Source organism: Geotrypetes seraphini, chromosome 3, assembly GCF_902459505.1.
Source record: "Geotrypetes seraphini chromosome 3, aGeoSer1.1, whole genome shotgun sequence".
NCBI classification, from domain to species: domain Eukaryota; kingdom Metazoa; phylum Chordata; class Amphibia; order Gymnophiona; family Dermophiidae; genus Geotrypetes; species Geotrypetes seraphini.
The window spans coordinates 251,875,896-251,901,395 of NC_047086.1; positions in this window are offsets into that span (position 1 = coordinate 251,875,896).

Sequence of the window (25,500 nt, forward strand, 5' to 3'; positions counted from 1 at the left end):
TTTGGCATTAACTTAACATTCAATTTTTTCATTTTTCTGCTTTCTTCTCAAAATCTACTTTTCCATGTCCTACCTTCCCTGCCTATCTCTCTCTCTTCTTCCCTCCCTGTTCCCATGGTCTGACATCTCTCTCCTTCCCTCCTCGTTTCCATGGTCTGACATCTCTCTCCTTCCCTCCCTCCTCCCAGTTGTCCAACATCTCTCTCCTTCCTTTCCCCCCCTTCCCAGTCTGGCATCTCTCTCTAGTACTACTACTATTATTATTATTATTTCTATAGCGCTACCACACTCCCCTCCTTCCCTTCCATTTTCTTGTCTGGTTTATCTCCCTTCCTTTAGTCATCTCTCCTCCCACCAGGGTAACATTTCTTTCTTCATTCCTCCTTTTTGCCCCTTGTAGTCCATCTCCCTTCTCTTTCTCCTTTCTGGCCCCGTGCCCAGTCCAACATTTCTTTCTCTCTTCCTCCTGCATGCTGCTTCTCCTCCGGTCCTCCTTCCCTCCCCCAACCACCTTCTCTCCATAAGTCCAACTTTCACTCTCTGCCCTCTTCCCCTTCCCCCAAGTGTGCTATTTCTCCTTCCCTCCTTTCTGTCCTCCCCATCCATCTCGCTCTCTCCACGAGTCCAACACTTTCTGCCTCCTGCATGCGTTCTCTCTCTCTCCGTGCTTCTTCCCTCGAGTGACATCCCTCCTCCCACCCCCCCAAACCAATATGCTCTCTCCTCATGCACCATTTCTCCCTCTCCTCTACCCCATGTCTATTTCTCCCTCATCACTCTCACTCCTCCTGCAACAATTTTCTTTCCTTCCCTCCCCCAGCCCCACTCACAACTAATATGATCTCTCCCCATACACCATCTTACCCTTCCCTCCAGTGTGCAGCACCTTTCCTTTCCATCTTCTTCTGCCAGGACCAGCAGCACCTCTTCTCTCTTCCCTTTCCCTTCCCCTGTCCAGCAATATCCCTTCTCCCCTCTCTTTCTCTCCTCCCATGTCCAGCAGTACATTTCCTCTCTCTAGTGGCAGCTCACTGTGCTTTTAAGTTCCCCACACAGCTGCCGCTACCATTAGTTTAGACACAGTTCCATCAGGCAGCCTCAGGGCCTTTACTAGGCTGGTCCACCTCTGATGAAAGAGGAAGTTGCATCATTGAAGCAGACCGGCCAAGCAAAGGCCACGAGGCTGCCTAACGGAACTGCGTCTAAACTAATGCTAGTGGCAGCTGTGTGAAGTTAAATGCACTCTGAGCTGCTGCTGCTGGTCTGGGGGTGGGGAGAGAAGACGAGGAAGGCAAGAGTCACGGGAGATATGCGACAGCAGCAGAAAGTCACTAGACATGCAGCGCTGGTGCCGTACTGTGTGTTGAGAACCTCTGGCTCTACAGGACATGCCTCTCATGGCGAGAGGCATATCCTGTAAGCAAGTCAGCTGGCCAGCGCCTCTCTTCCTCCTCAGTGAGCTGCGGCACACTTGGAATTTCAGGAGGCACACGTGTGCGTGGCACACAGTTTGCAATATACTGCTTTATAGGAACATTATTTCACTCTCCCTCTTGGGCAAAACATAGCACCTTACTGACATCACAGATGGATGGGTGCAACATGCGACAACAGTGATCGCTGTAAATTAACATGAGATTGGCATTATTTCTTGCTTGGGCTGGTGATGGTGGTGATCCCTGGGGTGAGGGGGAAAACAGCAATAGGGGATGGTAATGGGGATTGCAACTACTGTACCAGACTTATTGCTCTCCATTCTCAACTGGCTTGCACATGTGGCTATTATAGAAAGCGTGTGGTTTCTGTCTCCCTCAAGCTTTAGTAATACATTTTCCAGTTCTTGATGTCACAAACTCAATCCCTGATCAAGACCTGCTGGAACTATTTATGAGCATTTGTGCACATTGCTATGAATTTACCACTCCCATATCCTGCTCTAGGAACTCATTTATGAGTGAGCATGGAGTTCAATCTGCAATAATAAAACCCTTAGCGCACATGTGCACTTCAATCTCCGTGTTCTGTGCCTCGGTGGCAGTGTGCTGCGCATGCGAAGTGCCTACCTCAGCTGATTTCCTGTCCCGATCTCCAATGCCGGCTGACTTCCTGCCTTCTGACTACACTGTTGCTGCCTCTTCTTCTCACCCCTGGACCAGCAGCAGTAGCAGCCGCAGTCGCAGTTTCATCAAGCAGCTGAGGGGCATTTGCTAGGCCGGCCCACTTCGATAATGCGAGGTGGGCTGGCCTAACAAAAGCCCTGAGGCTGCCCAGGCTAGCGGATGCTGGATAGGGGGAGCAGGGAAGGGGTGTTGCTGGACAGGGAGGAGGTAAAAGGAAAGGAGAAGGGCTACTGCTGGACAAGGGGAGCAGGGAAGGGGGTACTGCTGGACAGGGGGAGGTCAAAGGAAGGGAGCAGGGCTACTGCTGGACAGGGGGAGCAGGGAAGGGGTGCTCCTGGGCAGGGGGAGGTCAAAGGATGGGAGAAGGGCTACTGCTGGACAGAGGGAGCAGGGATGAGCTACTGATGGACAGGGGGGTGAGACAGAAAGAAAGACAGACAGCGGACAGGGAGAGAGACAGAAAGAAAGAAAGACATACAGACAGTGGGCAGGGAGAGAGAGAGAATGAAAGACAGACAGAAAGACAAGAAGGGGGCAGGGAGAGAGAAAGAAAGAAATGCCTAAGTCTACACATCTATTCTAGCACCCATTAATGTAACAAACTAAAAAACTAGTAAACAAATAAATTCCTAAGTTTTTCTATAACTCTTTTACTATACAGTATTTCCTATAAGGCTGTGGAGTACATGTATTTCCTAAGATTTGCACAATTCTTCTAGTATGTCACTTCCAGGCTCATTTTCAAAAGAGAAAAACATCCCCCCCCCCCCCAAAAAAAAAAAAAAAGGTATAAAGTTGCATTTGGATGCTTTGTTTGCTAAAATGTCAAAATTGCCATTTTTTAAACATATTTTTAGATGATTTTCTATGCTGTTTGCAGTGCATCTAAATCTCAAAGGGGGCATTTTGGGAGTGTGTTGTGGGCAGGACTAGGGCAGACGTATGATATGGACTTTTTTGTGATAACGGAAGATTACCGAAAATGTCCAGGGCAAAAGTTGGACATATGAGGCTAGATCTATTTCAGTAACAAGTGCCAAAATGTTGGCCAAATTGACTAAATGACCACTGGAGACATGAAGAAATGGCCTTCCCTTATTCCCTATTGGTTACTGACCTCTTCCCACCCCCAAAAGATATGAATGAAACAGACCATACCAGCCTGTGTGACAGCTTCAGATGTTATGGCCAGTCCTAGTAGAGCAGCAAACAGGTCTCTGGAGTAGCCTGGTGGTCAGTTCAGTGGACTGCAGAGAAGGGGACCCAGGTCCATGAACCACTCTAACTAGTACACTTCTGGTGGAAAGTGTGGGCTTACCAAAATCTACCAAAAACCTACTGTGCTGACATACAGGTGATACCTGTAAGCTTGAGGGCTATTAGGGAGGTATACAGTTGGGTACAGTAGGGTGTAGGTTAATTTTCGAGGGTTATCCATACACTGTAAGGGAATTATAGTGAGATGTGAACTTGGGACTCTTAATGTGAAGTTTACTAAAGTGCCCCCTTGGTTGCTCCACTGCTCTGCTGGGATGTCTGTGTGGATAGTCTACTAAGAATGCTGGCCCCTCTTATGTCCCAATGGCTAGTTTTTGTGTGGTTTTCATTTGGACTTTTTTTTTTTTTTAATGGTTCAAAGAGATAGACACACTGAGGGCAAACACATCTAGGAAATGCCAATTTTGAAACAAAAAAGATGTTTTTCTGTTTTGAAAGAGATAATGGTTACTGCAGATGGGCAGACTAGACGGGCCATTTGGCCTTTATCTGCCATCATGTTTCTAAACGCACTAAGGGCAAACACATCTAGAAATGGTCATTTTCACACAAAAACAAAAGATAGACATTTTACGATTTTGAAAATGGCGATTTTCTCTACCCAATTTGTGGATGCATTTCCCAAAATATCCACATTCAGACTTAGACATCATATCGAAAATGGCCTTCGATATTTCTTACAGGAATGAGGATTTTTTTGGATTAGGCCTTTGGGATCCTAGATTGTTGTGGGCATATTTGTATTAATTTTTGAATTTTCTTTTGTTACCTTAGCATTATTTTGTATGCTTTATTTAGTATCCTTTTGTTTCTTTTATTTGTTTTTCTTTATTAGTAATCTTTTAAATTATTGAACTTATTTGGTCTTTTTAATTCCTTAGTATGTAAGCAATTGTTTTATTCAGATGCTTTAGTCAGATTGTGAGCCTATTGAACAGTTAGGGATGTTTTTCCATGCACCTTATATTAGTTATGTCATTGTTTGTAAACCGCTGTGAACTTCGAAGAGGTATTGACGGTATACAAATAAAAATTATATTGTACAATTTTACTAAAACAATTCAAAACAATACAGTACAATTCTTATATTTCATAGAAAAGTGATCTCATATTTCTATGCTGATCACAGTTATAAGTTTCTAGAACATTGCTGACCAGCATTTTGTACCATTCCCTCCTGGCTGCTTTTGGCAATACTGTTGACAATATAGTGAAACAAGCTGGACTAGTGCAGGGTCTTGAGCATCTGTGCACACTCAAGGCCTCCCAGTTTCTGCCCACTCAGATAAGGCAGGAGCCAGGAAGTCTTGAGCATGCGCAGATGCTCAAGACCCCATACCAGCTCAGTTTTATTTCTGATCTGTGCCAGCAGCAGGAGCCAGAAGACAGCAATAAGAAATACCAGTCAATATAGGGGAAGGGGGAGTAGGAAGCAAGAGCAAAACGTCGGTCACTGCAGGGTGGGGTGAGAAGCGAGAATGAAGAGCCAGTCACCACAGGGGTTTTGGGTTGGGTGGGAAGCAAGAACAAAGAACCAGTATGGGGGAGGGGGGAGGGGGGAAGCAAAAGCAAAGTGCCTGTCACTGAAGAGTAGGGGGGAAGAAGAGCAAGAGTCACTGCTGCACATAAAGAGACCATAACAAGCCTTCTCTAGTGGAACTGAGGGAGCCTCAGATAGAAGATGTAGAGCTGACAGTTTAGGTTGGCTTGCAATGGAGAAGAAAAGGGGAAAGGGAAAAATGCAAGACATTACAGGGAAGGAAAGATTATACTTGAATATAACTCCCTTGACATGTACTCGAGTTAAGTTTTCCCCTCTTTTTTAGAGGAAAATTATTAACTCGGCTTATTCTTGAATAGGTTTATATTTGAGTATATACAGTAAGAGGTACACAATCAAAACAGAAATTTGTCTAAAAACCCGCCTAAATCGGCACATGGATGACCTAAAACACAGTGCCAATAATCAAAGTAGATTTTAGATGTATCTAGAGGCAGCCTAGGCCTTTTGACTGCCGCTATGCACTCGGAACAAAAAGGGGTGTTTTGGAGGAGTGATTAGAGCAGGAGGTGGGTGGGATGTGGTCCGACCAAACTTAGTCGTCCTGCAGTGATAATCAAAAGTTTTACGAGACTGCCTAGACAGAACTTATACATTGTGATAGGCGATTTAAAAACAGGTCTAAGTGCCCAGAAGGTATCCAAAGTGACCAGATAACCACTGCAGACACAAAGTACAGACCCCCAAACACTCCCCAAGGGATCACTAACTCCCCCACACTGCCATAAAAATTGGAATAAAAACATACATAACTGCCTCCAGAACATCAGCACCTGGTATACGAAAGCCTAGTAGAGCTGCACAGAGGTGGCTTAAGTTGTCTGGGGGGTCGGCTAGTGAACCATAGAGAGAAGAACCCAGGCTCATAAGCCACTCCAACCACTGCATTCATGGTGAAAAATGTGAGTCCACCAACTCCCTCAAAACAACAACAACAACCTTACTGTACTGCCATATAGGCGGCACCTGCAGCCATAAGGGCTATTGGGGTTGTAGACAGGTGGGTATAGTAAGTTTTGGGGGTGTTTGGGGGGCTCACCATGACCTGCAAGGGAGTTCTGGTGAGATGTTTATGTGGTACCCTTTTTGTGAAGTTCACAGAAGTGACCTGTAGGGTGCCCCACGACTCTGGTGCATGTCTGGGTGGCCAGTCCATCACTTTGCTGACCCCTCCCACGTCCAAAAGGTAATTTTCTAGGCGTTTGGGACTTGGACGATTTTTTGGTCAAAAATGTGGTAAAAGATAGATGACATGGCGGTCTGGACGATCAAATGGCTGGACATATAATTAGATGATTCTCAAAAAAAAGAATATTTTGGACATATATTTCAAGAATGGACTTTGGATGCTGCCAACTTTGGGCGACTAGCGCTCTTGGCCCAAAACGGACTTGGATATATTTTTTTTATATTATGACACTCTAAAGGCCTCTTTTACAAAGGCACGCTAAGTGTTTTAGCGATGATTTAGTGCACGCTGAATCAACGCGTGTGCTAACCGCTAACGCGTCCATAGGATAAGAACATAAGAAACGCCTTCACCGGATCAGACCTAGGTCCATCTTGTCCGGCGATCCGCACACGCGGAGGCCCAGTTAGGTGCTCCTTGTTGGAGACCCGGGTTTCCCTATCCCCAGCTATGATTTGCAAGAAGGTGTGCATCCAACTTGCGCTTGAAACCCTGAACACTAGTCTCCTCCACAAGCTCCTCTGGGAGAGCATTCCAAGCGCTCACCACTCGCTGTGTGAAAAAGAACTTCCTGATATTTGTCTTGAACCTGCTGCCACACAGTTTCAGGCTATGACCTCTTGTCCGTGTCACGTCTGAAAAAGTCAGTAATGCTTCTTTCTGGTCTATTATGTCAAATCCTTTTAATATTTTAAAAGTCTCTATCAAATCCCCTCTCAATCTTCTCTTTTCGAGGGTGAACAGTCCCAGTTTTCTGAGGCGTTCTTGGTAGCTCAAATTCTCCATACATTTGACTAGTTTTGTGGCTCGCCTCTGCACCCTCTCCAGCAGAGTTGTATCTTTCTTGAGGTATGGAGACCAGTACTGGACACAGTATTCTAAGTGTGGTCTGACCATTGCTCTATAAAGTGGCATTATGACGTCCTCCGACCTACTCGTGATCCCCTTTTTAATCATACCCAACATCCTGTTAGCTTTCTTTGCTGCCGCCACGCATTGAGCCAATGGTTTTAGGGTTCTATCTATCAGGACTCCCAAGTCCCTTTCTTGTTCGCATTCGGTTAATGTCACTCCCAATAATCTATATTCATGTTCTTTGTTCTTCTTTCCCAGATGCATCACCTTGCATTTGTCTATATTGAAATTCATTTGCCACTTTATCGCCCATTTTTCCAGCTGATTCAGATCCTTCTGAAGATCCTCGCAGTCCCTTGGAGAGCCAACCTCCCGACATAGCTTTGTATCATCTGCAAACTTGATTATATTGCACGTTGTTCCCTCCTCAAGGTCATTTATAAAAATGTTGAACAAGATGGGCCCAAGAACCGAGCCCTGGGGCACGCCATTAGTCACCTTCTCCCAATCCGAGAATTTCCCATTTATGATCACCCTCTGTTTTCTGTTCTCTAGCCATTTGCCGATCCATCTGTGCACTTCTCCTCCTATTCCATGACTTAGTAATTTACTCATAAGCCTTGCGTGTGGGACCTTGTCAAACGCCTTCTGGAAGTCCAAGTAAATTATGTCCACCGGGTCTCCACTGTCGATTTGCTTGTTCACCTTGTCAAAAAAATGAATTCAATTTGTCAAACATGCATTAGCGTTTAGCAAGTGATAATATTTAGCATGCGCTAAAAAGCATAGTGCACCTTTGTAAAAGAGGGGGTAAGTGTTCCAACATGAAGGAGCCTGAAAATATAAAGTATATAAAAACATCTTTCAACTTCATTCCCCTGAATGAGAACTGTAAGGTCAAACACTCCCAGTGTTGGGAATTCTTAAATCAATTTGTCAGAACCAACAGCTGATGTACTGTATATAAGATGGGGATTAACCATAAGAGCAAACAAAACAAAACTGCAGATCTGTACAAGACGCAGGCAAAATTTATTGTGACAAAATAATTATATGCAAACCCTTTTACCAATCAAGGGACCCGACACGGTCCGTGTTTCGGACAAACCTTCATCAGGGGTCCATGGTAAAAAAAGGGGATAACAAGAAAAGTCACAAAAAATTGTAGAGTATCAGCAAAGTATCAGCGACGTCTCATTGCAGTGGCGATTTTTGATGAAGGTTTGTCTGAAACACGGACCGTGTCGGGTCCCTTGATTGGTAAAAGGGTTTGCATATAATTATTTTGTCACAATAAATTTTGCCTGCGTCTTGTACAGATCTGCAGTTTTGTTTTGTTTGCTCTTGGTTGTTTTTTTACTGCAGTTGAGGTTGGAACCTTTTTTCTCTTTGTTTTGTTGATTAACCATAAGAATCATAAATACCAAGGTACAAGGCTTTCATTGCCCATACTCTTTTCCCTCAGTGTATTGTTTTGGTTTTGCGAGTTGCTACTCTGCCAGCCCTGCCTCCTCAATTATGTGCCTTGCCATATTAGTAGCTCTTTAGCTGTTAATGCCTGGCATGATCAGCTGCCTTATCACTCTCTTGGCTCCTTTGACCTAAACAAGAAAACAAAACAATACCAAAGGTGCATAGAGGGATACGGGTGACTAAGTTTTTGCCAGGTTACACCTGGCTGGGCCTCCATGTGAGCGGATAACCGGACTTGATGGACCCAGGGTCTGATCCGGAGATGGCAGTTCTTATGTTCTTAAAGGGATCTCTCTGTTAGAGGCATTTAAGAAATATGTAGTGGAAGATTTGAACTTTTCCTCCCAAAATATTCCTCCTGTTAATAAAATATATTATATTCCGCAAAGGAAAAGTGGAGGTCCCCAAGAAGTTACGAAGTTACTGAGCAATTTGTTAGGAGCAAAGATCTTAATATTTCAGCAACTTTGGAATCATCCTTGACAGAGAATTCTGAGAGATCCACGTTTTTGGTTTCATTTGTATTCGAACAGGATATAAATTTAATAATGAAACTGTATTTCAGAAAAGCCCAAGCTCTTTTTTGTGGGAATGAAAATATGGGTCTACCCAGATGTAACACGACAGACACAGTTACTTAGAAAAGCTTTTTTGGATATAAGAAAGGAAGTGTTGGCACTGGGTGCAAAATTTATTGCCATATCCCTGTAAATGTCGCATACAATATTTGGGGGTAACTTATGTATATTTTCAACCAGAACAATTGAGGGCTTTTTTTGGATTTAAAAAAGATGTCCACCTGAAATGTTAGGTAATTAGATTGCTAATGTAAAATGAATAACGGAGCTGTATTCACGTTAAAGCCTTTAGTTTTATATATATTTTTTCCTTTTCCTCTTTAATTTAGGACTCCTCATCTCTTTGGAGGTCTAAAGAAGAATTTTAAGATAATTACCTATTATGATAATTACCTATTATAATTATGATAATTACCTATTATAATTACCTATTATAATTACCTATTATAATTATGATAATTACCTATTATGATAATTACCTCTTCCGCCGTAACGTTACCCCCTCTCCACCTTAGAAAACTGATGAAACCCCTCCTTTGCAACAGACCTATCCCTTAGCCCCCCCTTCCCCCATCTAAACCCTCCTCTCCCCTCTCCCCCCCCTTACTTTCCCACCCCCCCCTCCAAGTTGGTTGTCCCCCCCCTGTTTCCATCTAATATGCTCTTATCTAATTTCCTCTCTTAAACTCTATTGTATCCTACTGCAGCACACTGTATGTATCCCGTATTTAGCCCTTCCCCCTCCTAAATCGTTTATGTAAACGAGTTCGTCCCCACGATTGCCTTGTTATGTTCTTCTTTTTTCGAATCGCACTGTATGTAATTCATCTACCTGTTGTGAACCGCCTTGAACTCCCTGGGTATGGCGGTATACAAAATAAAATATTATTATTATTATTATTATTATTTGTCTTTAATATTTGATTCTGTATTTCTTGAACAAGTGTGTATTGTGATGTTTATTTGAAAATGGTAATTAAAAAGAATTAAAAGAAAAGAAGCAAAACATATTTTCCTTCTTTAGTGTTCATTCCGCTGTACGAAGGGGTACAGAAAAGTTCTCAGTCCAACTAGCTTCCTAAATTCTGAATGTTATTTTGCCACTGTAGCTAAAAAGAGTGTTATTTTATTTTGCAAAGTGCCAATTTGCAGAATCGCAATGCTATGTTTTGACATTGTTTCAGATCATTGGATTGAACCATGTCAACGAAAAGTGTGGCATTTTCATGTGCAGATCTCCGAGCTGTCATGAAGTTCCTATTCCTGCAGAAGAAAACTTCAAAGGAAATCTGTTTTTAATGTATTTTATATAGTTTCTTTTTTATACTATGTAAAACCACTTTGATATCTGATAAGGCGGTATATCAAACTTTAATAAACCTGAAACCTGAATGTATGATGCAAACATTGAGTGACAAATACCCATCATACTCCACAGTGAAGATGTGGCTTGCAAACTTTCAGCATGGAGATTTTGAGACTGAAGATGCAGCAAGGTCTTGAAGGTCTCAAACGGTGTCAACTCCTGAAATTGTTGACCATGTCCATGACCAGATTTTGGCAGATCAGCAAATATTGGTTAAAACAATTGAGACACTAAAGCTATCCATGGAATGTGTTGAGTGTATAATCAGTCCCTCTCCTATATCCCTCTTTGTAGTTCCTTTCCTCTCAACCTCTGTAAACCGTGCCGAACTCTGCGCTTGCGGAGATGGTGCGGTATACAAACCTAAGGTTTAGTTTAGTTTAGTTTAGGAAGGAGAGGAGAGCGATTTTAGACATCGGTAAGAGGGAGGGAAGGAGAGAGAGATTCCAGACCATGGGAGAGGAGAGAGAATTTCCAGGTTATGGGAAGGAGAGGAGAAAGATGCCAGACCATATGAGAGGGGGAAGACGGAAGACAGAGATGTCTGACCATGGGAGAGGGATGAGATGGTGCATAGTGGAGGAGAAGGGGAGACAGAGGGAGGAGATGGTGCACAGGAATGGGTATGGCAGGGAAGAGATAAGAAGATATGCTTGTTATGGATAGATGGGAATAGGGTAGAAGAAAGAGGGATGAGAAGGTACACATGGATAGATGGGAAGGGAAGGCATGGAAAAGTAGTTTTTGAGAAGAAAGCAGAAAATGGAAGAAAGTTGAATGTTAAAAGTTAATGCTAAAGATTGATGTATGGCAAAAAGTGAAGAAGAGAAAAACAGCAAATGGATAAGGTGGCCTTGGATACACAGTTAAAAGCACAGACAGAAGAAAGTGCAGCCAGAGACTGGGAAAGATAGTTTGAAAACCAAAATCGCCACTTTAGTGATTGAATTGTGCCAATTATGGGAATTTACATCTGCTGTCTATATTTTGCACTGTTAAGGAAGAAATGCATTTGTTTCTATTTCTCTGGGGTTGTACTGCATGCAGAGTCTTGAATCTTAGGGTTTAGTTTGTATATATTAGTACTTGTAGTTTGTGGTTCTGTATTTGCATAGGGATTATCTGTGTTCTTCATGTGTGACCAAGGCTAGGTATTCTGGTAGGAATGAATGTTGAGAAGCATACAGTGTGCCTTTGTGTAGTTTAAAGTTTAATAAAAATTGATATACTGCCTATCAGTATTCTAAGCGGTTTGTACATAATAAAAATAGTAAAATAGGGTAACATACAGGACCTACTGGAACAATAGGATTAAGGTAAAGAAGTATTTGCATAGCGGTTATCTGTGTTCTGGTAGGAATGAATGTTGAGACGCATACGTACAGTGTGCTTTGTGTAGTTTAATTTTGTGGTTAACCATTATGCATTGTTAATATGATTATACATAGTGTGTATATATGGAAAATGAATGAAAAAATGGTATTACAATTAGTATTATTATGGGGGTGGGGTCTGGGGCAGAGCTTGTGGGCCCACCCAAACAAAAATGCATTCCATTGCCTATACCTAGGGGTGAATGTGTGGAATAACTTGCCATATCATGCCCTTCTTGTTTGGGCTGAGCTTTTCAGCAGCCCTCTTAGATGCTAAAAGAAAGAAAGAAAAAAAGCAATAATAAAAACAACAAAATACCAACCTGTAATAGATAGTCTGGTGTGGAAGGCTGGCCTGGATTTCCTGGAGAGGTCAGTAGATGAAAATGCTTTTTATTTTTATTTTTTAAGTTTGCCTTACACATTACAAATAAGGCTTGGCTTGCCTCAGCCAAATGCTGCCTCTGCTCAGGACCTCATTCTGTGGGATCTCTCTCTTTTGGACCCCCTCCCCAACTGACTCAAGCCTGGGCAGAAATACTCCTCCCTGAGTCCTGCCCCTCTGACAGCACCGAGCCATGGAACACAGGGCCTTCTTGGACCTGTAGTCTTTCCAAAATGCATGATGCCCTCTGCTGCCCACTAGCATAATAGCAGTCCTAGAGAGGGAAAATCCCCTAATCTGTCACACAACCAAAGAAAATGCATGCAAAAAAATATTTGTGTTCAATTTACTCACCACAAGTAATCTGGTCTGCCCTGTTTCTTATGGATCAACAACTTGTTTGTTTTCTTGCAGAAAAATCTTTTCATTCTTTAACATTAATTGTCTTGGGCTGCTCATGGCACTGACTATTTTACTTTTGATGCCTTGACCTCTCTTCTTCTCAGTGTAATCAGTTGCTCTGCTACTCTTGTTTCCACTGGGGTGTTTTTTAAATTTATTTAATATTATTATGGGATGGGTGTTCCTTTATGGTTTAATTAGAAAATTATTGGTTGATTGAACCTAAGAACATAAGAAGTTGCCTCTGCCGGGTCAGACCAGGGATCCATCTCGCTCAGCAGTCCGCTCCCGTGGCAGCCCATCAGGTCCATGACCTGTAAGTGATCCTTTGTATAAAACCCTTTAATCCCCATTTTTCTTCTATCTATATCCTTTCATGATCCTATCTCTACCTCTATCTATATCCCTCAATTCCTGTATCCTTCAGGAACTTGTCCAATCCCTCTTTGAATCCCCTTAATGTACTCTGTCCTATCACATCCTCCGGTAGCGCATTCCAGGTGTCCACCACCCTCTGAGTGAAGAAAAATTTCCTAGCATTGGTTCTAAACCTGTCCCCTTTCAATTTCTCCGAGTGCCCTCTTGTTCTTGTAGTTCCCAATAGGCTGAAGAATCTGTCCCTTTCTACCTTCTCTATGCCCTTCATGATCTTGTAAGTCTCTATCATGTCTCCTCTGAGTCTTCGCTTCTCCAGGGTAAAGAGCCCCAGCCTTTCCAGCTTCTCTGCGTATGAAAGGTTTTCCATACCCTCTATCATTCTTGTCGCTCTTCTCTGACCCCTCTCAAGTATCTCCATGTCCTTCTTTAGGTACGGCGACCAATATTGGACACAGTACTCCAGATGTGGTCGTACCATCGCGCGGCATGATGACTTCCTTTGTTTTGGTTGTAATACCCTTCTTAATAATACCCAGCATTCTGTTTGCCTTCTTCAAGGCTGCTGCGCATTGTGCTGTTGACTTCATTGTTGTGTCCATCAGTACACCCAAGTCTCTTTCAAGGTTACTTCCCTCTAGTACTAATCCCCCCATTTGGTAGCTGAACATCGGGTTCTTTTTCCCTATATGCATGACCTTGCATTTCCCTACATTGAAGTTCATCTGCCATTTATTCGCCCACTCCTCCAATCTGTTCAGGTCCCTTTGTAGGTCCTCGCATTCTTCCACAGTTCTAACCCTGCTACAAAGTTTAGTGTCATCCGCAAATTTTATAACTTCACACTTCATCCCCGTTTCCAGGTCATTAATAAATATATTGAACAGCAGTGGTCTGAGTACCGACCCCTGCGGAACTCTGCTCGTGACCCTCCTCCAGTCCGAGTAGTGACCCTTCACTCCAACCCTCTGCCTTCTGCCTGCCAACCAGTGTTTAACCCATCTGTGTACATCCCCTTCCACCCCGTGGTTCCACAGCTTCCTAAGTAGCCACTCATGGGGTACCTTGTCAAAGGCCTTTTGGAAGTCGAGGTAAATGATGTCTACGGGTTCCCCTTTGTCCAACTGGCTGTTTACCCCCTCAAAAAAGTGCATTAAGTTTGTTTGGCATGATCTTCCTTTGCAGAAACCATGTTGGCTCGCTTTCATTAGCCCATTTTTTTCTATGTGCTCACAGATGCTGTCCTTTATCAGTGCTTCTACCATCTTGCCCGGAACTGATGTCAAACTTACCGGCCTGTAGTTTCCCGGGTCTCCTCTCGACCCCTTTTTAAAGATAGGTGTAACATTTGCTATCTTCCAGTCCTCTGGGATCATGCCAGTTTTCAATGATAGGTTGCAAACTCGTTGGAATATTTCCACTATCTCATTTCTTAGTTTTTTTAGTACCCTAGGGTAGATTCCGTCCGGGCCTGGTGATTTGTTGCTTTTCAATCTATCTATCTGTTGGAGGACATCCTCATGGCTCACCTCTATTTTCGATTGCCCTTCCACTTGTCCTCCTTAAAGGGTTAATGTAAAAATTATTGTATTTGATTGAAATTTGGAGGCTTGTTAAACAGTTTATGTTTTTTCACAGTTTCTGTGGGTAGGGTTCAGGTCCCCAAATGCCAAAGAACTATTTTTTATTTTCAGATTTTGTTTATTTTTGCTGTTTTTGGCATGAATTCACGGTGGCCATCTTGGATTTTAATTGATATTTTTTTTCAAAGTTTTATTTCTGTCTCTAAAACCCATGATTTGCTTAAAAATCATTTGGGATGAACTCCCCAGCCCCAAATGTGTGCCTTGGTTGCGCTGGATTGGTGCTGGATCTGCAACTGTATATTGTGTGCTGCAGTGCACTGGGGGAGGGGGCAATAGCTTCAGGTTTTGCCTCCTTCAAGTCCTCCAGGGCTGGGGAGCTGGCCTGGGTCTGCAATTTCAGGAAAATATCTCGCCCAGAGGCCATTCTGGAGTTTGGCGCCAAACACCTGTGTTCCAAATCTAGAGACTCTTTTGGCACTGTGCGAGTGCCTCAGCAAGGCCCTACAGTGCTCACGGTATGAATTATCACTGGAACTTTCTTCAGCTCCTCTGAAAAATGTATCTCATTGGATTCAGCCAGCGGGCGTATCGGTTTCTTCTAACCCAGTTGCGCCAGTGGCAGAGGTGCCTTTTCAGAAGTTCTCTTGTCCCGTATATGGTAGAGCTCGATTGCATTATGCCATTCGGATATTATGCTGCTTTTGTTTCCTGACACTGCTTTTATTTTAGATCTGGCTTATACCCTTGCTGGAACTAGACCATTGAGAGTTCGGTTTTGGCTGAGGACTCCTCCGTCTGTAGGCCTTTTATGCATGGATTTGACCACCATTTTATTGCTGGGGTTCTGCAAAAGCAAAAAAAAAAAAAAAAATCCTCTTTTATTCATCATATCCACAGCTTCTTGGTCTGGTTACAGGACCATAGGATGCCCATGGCTGCTCTTTCCGGTTCTCTCAAGCTATATCTGAGTTTTCTCCACTGGCTCCTGCTTTCAGCAGTTTTGAGCACCCTAAGGTGGATTCTGCCATGGTGCAGGATACCTGGTGCATGTACCACCCTAGTGCTGGAGGAGTAGTGTTTAAGGATTCCCATGATTCATAATGGTGATTTTATTTTTTTAAACCCCTTTTTGAAGTGGCTTCTTCTGGTTTCCAGGTGGCGGCAGTCTCCTTTGTGGCATATGCCTGTCACATGAGATTGCACAGGCTGCCCTTTGCAGAAGTGGAGGTCTGTCTCCAGCTAGTGATGGATGGTGTGGCATCTCATTTGAGTTATTATCACTTATGCAGTGTCTGCGTGCTGGCCTCTGTGGTTCTGTCCTTGGGCTGGGGACGCTGCCTCCAAGGCCACTTTAAGCAGACTTCCTTTCAAGGGTCTGCTTCTTTTTGGGACAAGTCTGGATAACCTCAGGGCCAGTGTTGCTGATCGCCACTCTAAGTCTTTCCCTGTGCACAAGTCTCGCCGGACTTTGGGAGGGGATGGTAGTACTTTTTGTTTCTCATGTCATTTTTGTCAGAGATCCTCTGGCTCTTCCTCCCTGAAATATTCCCAGGGATATGGTTCCCATGACAACTCTTCCATTCTAGCCATCCTCAGACAACCGGTTCCCGGGAGCTACTGCTCCTAAACAGCCCTCCAGAGGGCCGCCTTGCTCAGTTTTACTAGGAGTGGCCTCACCTGTCCTCTGATAAATGGGTGCTAGACAGAATTTGGGAGGGGTACAAGATTAATTTATTTTGCCTGCCTCCGGCTTGTTTTTGGACTTGCCAGCAGGTCGGCTGGATAAGGAGTCAAGATTCTGTGCTACTTTGCAGCATCTCTTGGACATCCAAGCACTAGAACCCATTCCTGAACATGAATTGGGCTTCGGCAGATAATCTTTATACTTCATCATTCCAAAGTATGGCTCATAGGGCTGGATTAACGGATAGGCCCAGTAGAAAACCCTCCGTGTGATCCATTGCAGATATCTGTGTTTCCATGTTCTGCAACAGCATTTCCAATCTGTGGCTCTTCCCTTTTGGCTCGCTACAGCTCCCTGCACTTTCACCAAGGTGATGGTTCTTATAGTGTTTTTTTCTCCACAGGCATGGTGTCCAGGTCCATCTTTTCTTGGATGAATGGTTAATTCAGGCTCCATCTCGACACAAGTGCACCCGTAAGGTTAAGATGGTGTTCTCTCTGCTGCAGAGCTTGGGTTGGATTGTTAACTTCAAACTAGTCAGTTGCGCGGGGACAGAAATCCCACTCGTCCCTACCCGTCCCCGTGAGAAATCCCACCCGTCCCCACTAGGAATCCCTCCATGCCCACCCGTCCCCATGAGGAATCCCCAACGTCCCCACCCGTCTCCGCGAGGAATCCCTTCCGTCCCTATAAACTTCAGAAATAGTTATTTCATTTAATTATGCTATTGAATTAAAGGCTCTGGTAGAAACCCATTTACAAATAAGCAAAAAGACTTTATTAATTTGGAAATATTAATTGGGAAGAATACATACTTTGTAAATGGGTTTCTACCAGAGCTTCTAATGTTTATAAATTTTTATCAACACAACTAATATACTACTTTATCCTGAAGCAAAAAAAAATTTTTCCTACCTTTGTTGCCTGGTTTCTGCTTTCCTCATGTTCTCATTCAATTCCTTCCATCCACTATCTTTCTTCTCACTGCGTCTTCCATTTGCTCTGTTACTGTGACTCTCCCTTTCTCTCCCCTTCCAAATTGGTCTGGCACCCATCTTCTTCCCCCCATAGTCTGGAATCTCTGTCTTCTTCCCTGCCAGCGTCTTCTCCCCACTCTCTCTTCCCCATTTCCTTTCAGCGTCCTTCTCCCCCGCATCTTCCCCATGTCCTGTCAGTGTCCTTCTCCCCCATCTGTCTTCCACATGTGCTTTCAGTGTCCTTCTCACCCCCTCTGTCTTCTCCATGTCCTTCTCCCCCTCTGTCTTCCCCATGTCCTTTCAGCGTCCTTCTCCCCCCCCATCTTCCCCTTGCCCTTTCAGTGTCCTTCTCCCACTCTGTCTTCCCCATGTCCTTTCAGTGTCCTTCTCCACCCCATCTTCCCCATGTCTTTTCAACGTCCTTCTCCCCCCCGTCTTCCCCATGTGCTTTCAGCGTTCTTCTCCACCCCTTTGTCTTCCCCTTGTGCTTTCAGCATCCTTCTCCACCCCTTTGTCTTCCCCAGTGCTTTCAGCGTCCTTCTCCCCCCTCAGTGTTACCCATTTCCCTTAAGCGTCTTTTCCTCTCCACTCCACTTTTCCTCCCTTTCTCTCTCCCTGCCCCTTACCTTCGTGGCGCTTCCCTTCCCGACCGACAACAGAACAGGCCCGGTCCGACAAACCTCTCTGCCCTGTAGCCGCGAATCTAAATTACCTTCTTACAGCAGCTGGAGTATTGAAGCTGCTGTAAGAAGGTAATTTAGATTCATGGCTACAGGGCAGGGAGGGTTGTTGGACCGGGCCTGTTGTCTGTCGGTCGGTCGGGGAAGCGCCACAAAGGTAAGGGGACCTGGCTGGCTGTGCACCCCCCCCCTAAGGCTGCACCTGGGGTGGTCCGCCCTCCCGTTAGTACGCCACTGCCTTTCCCTACCTGCCCTGCCGCAGCACACAGCCGACCGGAAGTCTTCCCGATGTCAGCATTGACGTCAGAGGAAGAGAGGGCTTTGCTTAAGCCCTCCCTCCGACGTTAGCGCTGACATCGTGGAAGACTTCCGATCAGCTGTGTGCTGCGGCAGGGCAGGTAGGGAGAATGCGAGGCTCGCGAGTACATCCAACCCCGCGACCCTAGGGGGTGTCCCCACAGGATCCCCGTGACCCGAAGGGGAAACTCGCGGGATCCCGCAGGATTCCCGTCATCCCCGTTCCCATGCAGCTCTCTAGTTCAAACAGAGTCAGTTGATGCTGTCTCAGTCCTTGGAGTATCTGGGCCTTCTCTTCGACACCCTGAAGGGTTGTACATTTCTTCCCAAGCCACGCAGACCGAAACTTCAGTGGCAGATCAGATCTACTGAACCTTCCAGCTCCTATGCCCTGGCATTATCTGCAGGTGCTGGGGTCTATGGCAGCCTCCTTGGAGGCAGTCCCCTGGGAAAGTGTGTACATGCATCCTCTACAGGAGTCCCTCCTCTTTCGCTGTCTCTATAATGCTATCCCTTTCAGATACTGCTCCCCTGGACGGTACCAGCATGCAGAAGTCTGTGCTGGTGGCTTCAGGGAGAGGCTCTTCACCAGGGCAAATTTCTTTGGATCTTAGAGTGGTTAACTCTTATGATGGATCCCAACCTGTCAGGTTGGGGTGATCACAACGGGGACCACTCCATTCAGAGGCAGTGGTTTCCTCATCAATGGTGTTGCTCTGGAAGGAATGGCGGTGTGAATGCTCTCAGACGACGTCATGGCGGTGGCATATATAATTCATCAAGGGGGCACAAGAAGCACTTCCGTGGACCAGGAGACTCACATGTTGTTTCGCTGGGTGGAGTTATGTCTTCTGTCTCTCTCTCTGCGACGCACTTGGAGGAGTTAACAGACTTCCTCAGTCGATAAGTCCTGGACCCAAGAAAATGGTCCCTCTCATGGAAAGTATTTCTCTCTAATCATACAGCACTGGGGTTGGCCTCAGATGCACTTGATGGTGTCAGTCAAGCGCTTTTTCAGTCATCAAAGAGAGCATAGAAACTTAGGGCTGGACACCTTCTTTAAGCCCTGGCCACCTAATGAGCTCCTTTATGTGTTCTCTCTGTGGCTTCTGGTTGGTCGGGTTATCTGCTGGATAGCAATGTATTCCAGCTTCGTGATTCGAGTTGCTCCGGACTGGCCTGTCATCTTTGGTTTGTGAATCTCGTCAGTCTCAGCAGGAAAGGAATCTTAACCTCCCTCTCCCTAACAATCTTCTCGAGCAGGGCCCGGTGCCTAAGGAGAATCCACAGTGCTTTGGTCTTCTGGCATGGTTTTTCAGTGCTTAGCTTTGCTGAAGCGAGGTTCTTCAGAAGTAGTCCTCTCAACACTTTTGCGGTCACAGAAACCCTCTTACTATGGCTTCTTATGCCAAAACTTGGAAGGCTTTCCATCAGTGATGTGCTAAGAACCAGGTGGAGTCTGAGAGGCCTCCCATTTCAGTGGTCCTGGCTTTTCTTCTGGTGGGCCTAGAGAAGGGTTTAACATTGGTCTCTCTTAAAGTTCAGAGCACACAAAGTTTCTAGTTTGCTTAGTGCTCATCCAGATGTTAATAGATTTATGAGAGGGGTGCTTTGTTTGTGGCTTCCCTTGCGTCCTCCTTTCCCTTCATGGAATCATAACATCATTCTTCAGGGCCTTGGGGAAACCCCATTCAAGCCACTGGAGGATGCTACTCTTCTGGATCTGGTTATCAAGACTAGTTGCCATTGTCTCCGCATGGCGTATTTGGAGCTTCTGGCTCTTTGCTGCAGGGAATGGGAGTTGTTTTCCATACTGTACATTCCTTTCTAATGAAAGTGTTTTCACTTTTCATGTCAACCAGAAAGTTCATTTGCCTGTGTTTAATTCCACAGGATCAGTGCGAAAGGATCAGATCTTGTGCAAGTTGGATGTCAGGAGAGTTTTGTTCCACTAATCACCTCTTTATCCTGACACTATGATTCATCCAGATGAAATTTGCAAGGTGGCTACTTGGTACTTTCTTCATACCTTATACGGTTTTACTAAATGGATATGGTGGCACGCTCAGATGCTGTTCTTAGGACCTCAGTATTACGGGAAGACTCTTCTGTCCCTCCCTAGCTGCTACCATTGCATTGGTATGTCATCTAGCATATGGAATCTGGAAGGGCCATAACAGAATGGAAGATTAGGTTTTTACCTTCGATAATCTTCTGTTAGTCCATGTAGGATTCCATACGACCCACCTTCTCTGAGTATGCTCAGTTGTTTGGAATAGCCTGCTTCTTTTTGTCTCGATTATTCTCCTTGCAGGCTTGAAGACTTTACAGCCAGTTGGGGAGTTTTCCACTTCTGTGAGTATGCTTAACACAAGCTGTCTCATGTGGGTGCTCGTAACACACAGCAGATTAGTTCTACATTGCTCCTCAATGTTTTTCTGGGTTGCCTTTGTGCCTGTTTATTACTTATTTCTTGTTTTGCAGAGCAGGCCAGTTCAGAAATTTTTTGTTGCTGGGGATCTTTCCCTGTACCCAGTGGCGTACCTAGGGTATGTGGCACCCGGGGCCCATCATTTTTTGACCCACCCTCCATGTAAAAAATATTTTTTGTAATAACCATGAAACGGTATAAATGGTCAGAATAGAAACAGGGAGTGAAAATATTCTTTTATTGAACCTCATATATGTAACCATTATTCCAAACATAACATAACATAAATTATGTCTGAATTGTCATGACATCAGAAGTACGTATGGAGTAGTTGCAGGTGATGCTTGGGACAGTTCTGATTGTGTTAGTTTGGTTTTATGTGTTTTTTGAATAGAAGGATTTTTATTTCTTTTTGAAGGTTTTGTAGTCTGTGGTCGAGGTCAATAGGTTATAGAGTTTGGGGTCGAGTGTTAGGAGGTTGTCGAACAGTTTTATCTTTTGACGTTTTTGGTTGGAGGGTGTGTGAATGGTGTGCGAGTTCTCCTATGTCTGGTTGAGGTGGATTTAATTATTTAGCTGAAGAAATCAGTTACCCCCCCCCATTCCACACACATTAATTCACTTCCATTTTTGTTCCCATTATAAAAAACACTGATAAGTTCCCAGAAAAAAAATACATTAAAATAAGAAGTGAAACCAAAAGCCCCTACAGATGAGAACATAACATAAGAATAGCCTAACTGGGTCAGACCAATGGTCCATCATGCTCAGTAGCCCATTCTCATGGTAGCCAATCCAGGTCACTAGAACCTGGTCAAAACCCAAAGAGTAGCAACATTCCATGCTACTGATCCAGGGCAAGCAGACACTTCCCCATGTCTTAATAACACACTATGGACTTTTCCTCCAGGAATTTGTCCAAATCTTTCTTAAAACCAGCTAAGCTATCTGCTTTTACCATAACTTCTGGCCACTTCATTTTTAAGCTTAGATCTTTCCTTACAAACAGAGACCTTGCTAGATGTCAAATACAACACAAGGGAACTTCACACGGACTAAGCTGTGCAGGAAATGTGAATCTCCTCATACACCCACCTATAGTGCAAAAATGTGCAAAGGTCTGATTTTTTTCTTTCGATCATAGATAGCCTAATGCCACACAAGCAGCACTGTTACAAAAGGTCAATGCTAAGGTTAACAAAGTTTCCTTCCTTGGACCACAAGGAGATACTGACAAACTACTGGAAGAGATCCCAAAACAACTACCTAGGCACAATAAGAACATAAGAACTGCCATCTCCGGATCAGACCTTCGGTCCATCAAGTCCGGCGATCCGCACACGCGGAGGCCCTGCCAGGTGTACACCTGGCGTAATTTATAGTCCACCATATCTTTATATGCCTCTCTTAAGGAGTTATGCATCTAGTTTGCTCTTGAAGCCTAGGACGGTCGATTCCGCAATAATCTCCTCTGGGAGGGCATTCCAGGCGTCAACCACTCTCTGAGTGAAGCAGAACCTCCTGACATTAGTCCTGAACCTGTCCCCCCTTAGCTTCATTACATGTCCTCTAGTCCATGTCAAATTGGACAATGTAAATAATCTTCTCTGCTCTATTTTGTCGATTCCTTTCAGTATTTTGAAGGTCTCAATCATATCCCCACGCAGTCTCCTTTTCTCAAGGGAGAACAATCCTAGTGTTATAAGTCTATCCTCGTATTCCAGTTTCTCCATACCCTTCACCAGTTTTGTTGCTCGTCTCTGCACCCTCTCCAGCAGTTTTATATCCTTCTTTAGGTAGGGAGACCAATGTTGGACGCAGTATTCCAAGTGTGGTCTGACCATTGCCCTATAAAGCGGCATTATAACTTTCTCCGATCTACTCGAGATTCCTTTCTTTATCATGCCCAACATTCTATTTGCCTTCTTTGCCGCTGCCACGCATTGTGCCGACGGCTTCAGGGTCCTATCTATCAGTACACCCAGGTCCTTATCATGTTCACTCTTCCCCAGAGTTGCACCTGACATTGTATACTCGTATTCCTTATTCTTATTGCCTAAATGCATTACCTTGCATTTCTCCACATTGAACTTCATCTGCCATTTCTCCGCCCATGTTTCTAACCGACACAAGTCGCTCTGGAGTTCCTCTCTATCCTCCTGCGATCTGATTGCCCGGCATAGTTTTGTATCGTCTGCAAACTTGATGATCTCACTGGATGTTCCTTCTTCCAGGTCATTGATATACCCAATACCCAAAGACCCACTCAGTGTGTGAACCAGTTGAGTGGAGTGGACTAACTGGGGGGTGGAAATGGGCCTGGAGTTTGCTCAGGAGAATTTCCCAGACCACCTCTTCCTCTCAACACATTGACACACTGCCACCACCACCACCACCACCACCACTAGGAACACCTCACTGGGTAGGCCAGCAATGCTTATAAACTTTATAAAACACATTATTATATTTTTTTTATAAAGCACATATTTTAACTGAACTCTCTGACATCCTCAGCCTTTCCATTCACAAAAATAGAAGGAAGAAAAGTTCCCATTTCCTGCTGTCTCATGTCCCCGGCCTATACAATATTTTTCTTCTACAGACCCTTCAAGTCTGACCAAATCCTCATTTCACTTGCATTATAAAGTACTGAGGATGCCATCTCTCCCCAATCCCAGGTCCTAAAGTCTGAGACAGTAGCGCAAACTGCCTGATTCAGGAAGAAAAATTTCGATTCAGCCTATTTAATTGGTTTTTCGATTCAATTTTTCTGCCCAGTTGGGTGATTTTTTTCAAAAATCCTGGTGGATTTTATAGCTTTTTCACCCCCTTTGGCTTCTCCTAACCACACTGGCGCTGTGGTGTAAATAAAATAAAGAAACAAAAAGGACTTTTCCTCTCTCTGTTAAATCCTAGCTCACGTTTACGGTCTAACACCAGCTCTGGCAGGATACACATTTCAAATCTGACATATTGTAATCACAAAACAGAAAATAAAATTAATTTTTCTATCTTTTGTTGTCTGGTTATTTTTCAAATCTTGTTGGTCCAAAGCTCTGGTTGTCTTCTGATAACTTGCTTGCCAGGGTCTCCTTCTTTCTTCATGCTAACCATCCATCTGCCATCTCTGTCCTCCCTTTCCATTTCCCTTCCTTCCCCAGGAAGTCTGGTATCTTTCCTTTTTTTCATCTCCCTCCACAAATCCACCTTTTCTTAACTACCCTTTCATCCTGCATCTCTCCCTCCTTCCCCACCACCCCAGGGCCCACCATCTCTCCCTTTCTTTTCCCAATTACCCTCCTATCCAGTATCTCTATCCCTCCTCCAAACCATCCCTTGTGTCCAATTTCTCTCCATTTCTGTTCCTTCCCTCCCTAAATCCCATGGTCCATCATCTCTCTCCCTCTCCTCTATTTTCAGACCCATTATTTCTTTCCCCCCAAAGTCTGGCATATGCACGTCTCTTTGAACACCCCCTTCCCTCTGTGTACTTCTACACCAGGGTCCCCCCCAAAGGCCTGTCCCCCCCTTGAAGGCCTGCACCCCCCCGAAGGCCTGCACCCCCTCGAAGGCCTGCACCCCCTTGAAGGCCTGTCCCCCCCCCTTGAAGGCCCGTACCACCCCCTTGTAGGCCTGTCCCCCCTTAGAGGCCTGCCTGCCTGTCCCCCCCGAAAGCCTGTCTCCTCCCATGAAGGCATGTCCCCCCTTTAAGGCCTGCACCCCCCTTGAAGGCCTGCACCCCCCCAGAAGGCCTGCACCCCCCCAGAAGGCCTGCACCCCCCCAGAAGGCCTGCACCCCCTTGAATGCCTGTCCCACCCCCCTGTCACCCCCCCTTAAAGGCCTGCCTGCCCCCCCTGAAAGCCTGTCTCCCCTCATGAAGGCTTGCCCCCCTTTTAAGGCCTGCATCTCCCCCTGAAGGCTTGTCCCTCCCCTTGAAAGCCTGTCCCCCCCTTGAATGCCTGTCCCACCCCTTGTAGGCCTGCCCTCCCCTTAAAGGCCTGCCTGCCTGTCCCCCCCTTGAAGGCCTGCCTGCCTGTCCCCCCTGAAAGCCTGTCTCCCCCCATGAAGGCATGTCCCCCCCTTTAAGGCCTGCACCCCCCGAAGGCTGCACCCCCCCAGAAGGCCTGCACCCCCAAAGGCTGCACCCCCCAAAGGCTGCACCCCCCAAAGGCCTGTCCCCCCCTTGAAGGCCTGCCTGTCCCCCCCCTGAAAGCCTGCCTGCCCCATGAAGGCTTGTCCCCCCTCTTTAAGGCCTGCATCTCCCCCTGAAGGCTTGTCCCTCCCCTTGAAGGCCTGCACCCTCCCGAAGGCTGCACCCCCCCCCGAAGGCCTGCACCTCCTTGAAGGCCTGTCCCCCCCCTTGAAGGCCTGTCTCACCCCCTGTCCCCCTTAAAGGCCTGCCTGCCTGTCCCCCCCTTGAAGGCCTGCCTGCCTGTCCCCCCCCAAAAAAGCCTGTCTCTCCCATGAAGGCTTGTCACCCCCCTTTAAGGCCTGCATCTCCCCCTGAAGGCCTGCCTGCCCGCCCCACCCCGAAGGACCACTCGCCCCCCCCACCCCTCCCCCCACCCCCCATCTAGACGTCCGGTTCTTCCCCTCTGGCCTCCCCGCACCATTTAGAGTAGAAGCAGCCTACAGCAAGATCGCGATGTCAGCGATCTTGAGCTGCTTGTGCTGTCCTCCGCCGCGGACCCGCCCCCCTCCTCTGACATCAGTGGAGGGGGCAGGACCGCGGCGGAGGACAGCATGAAGCAGCGCAAGATCGCTGACATCGCGATCTTGCTGCAGGCTGCTTCGGTACTCTTAATGGTGCGGGGAGGCCAGAGAGGAAGAACCAGACGTCGGTGGGAGGGGGGGAACGGACGCCGGAGCACCCCTTCAGGGCTCGCACC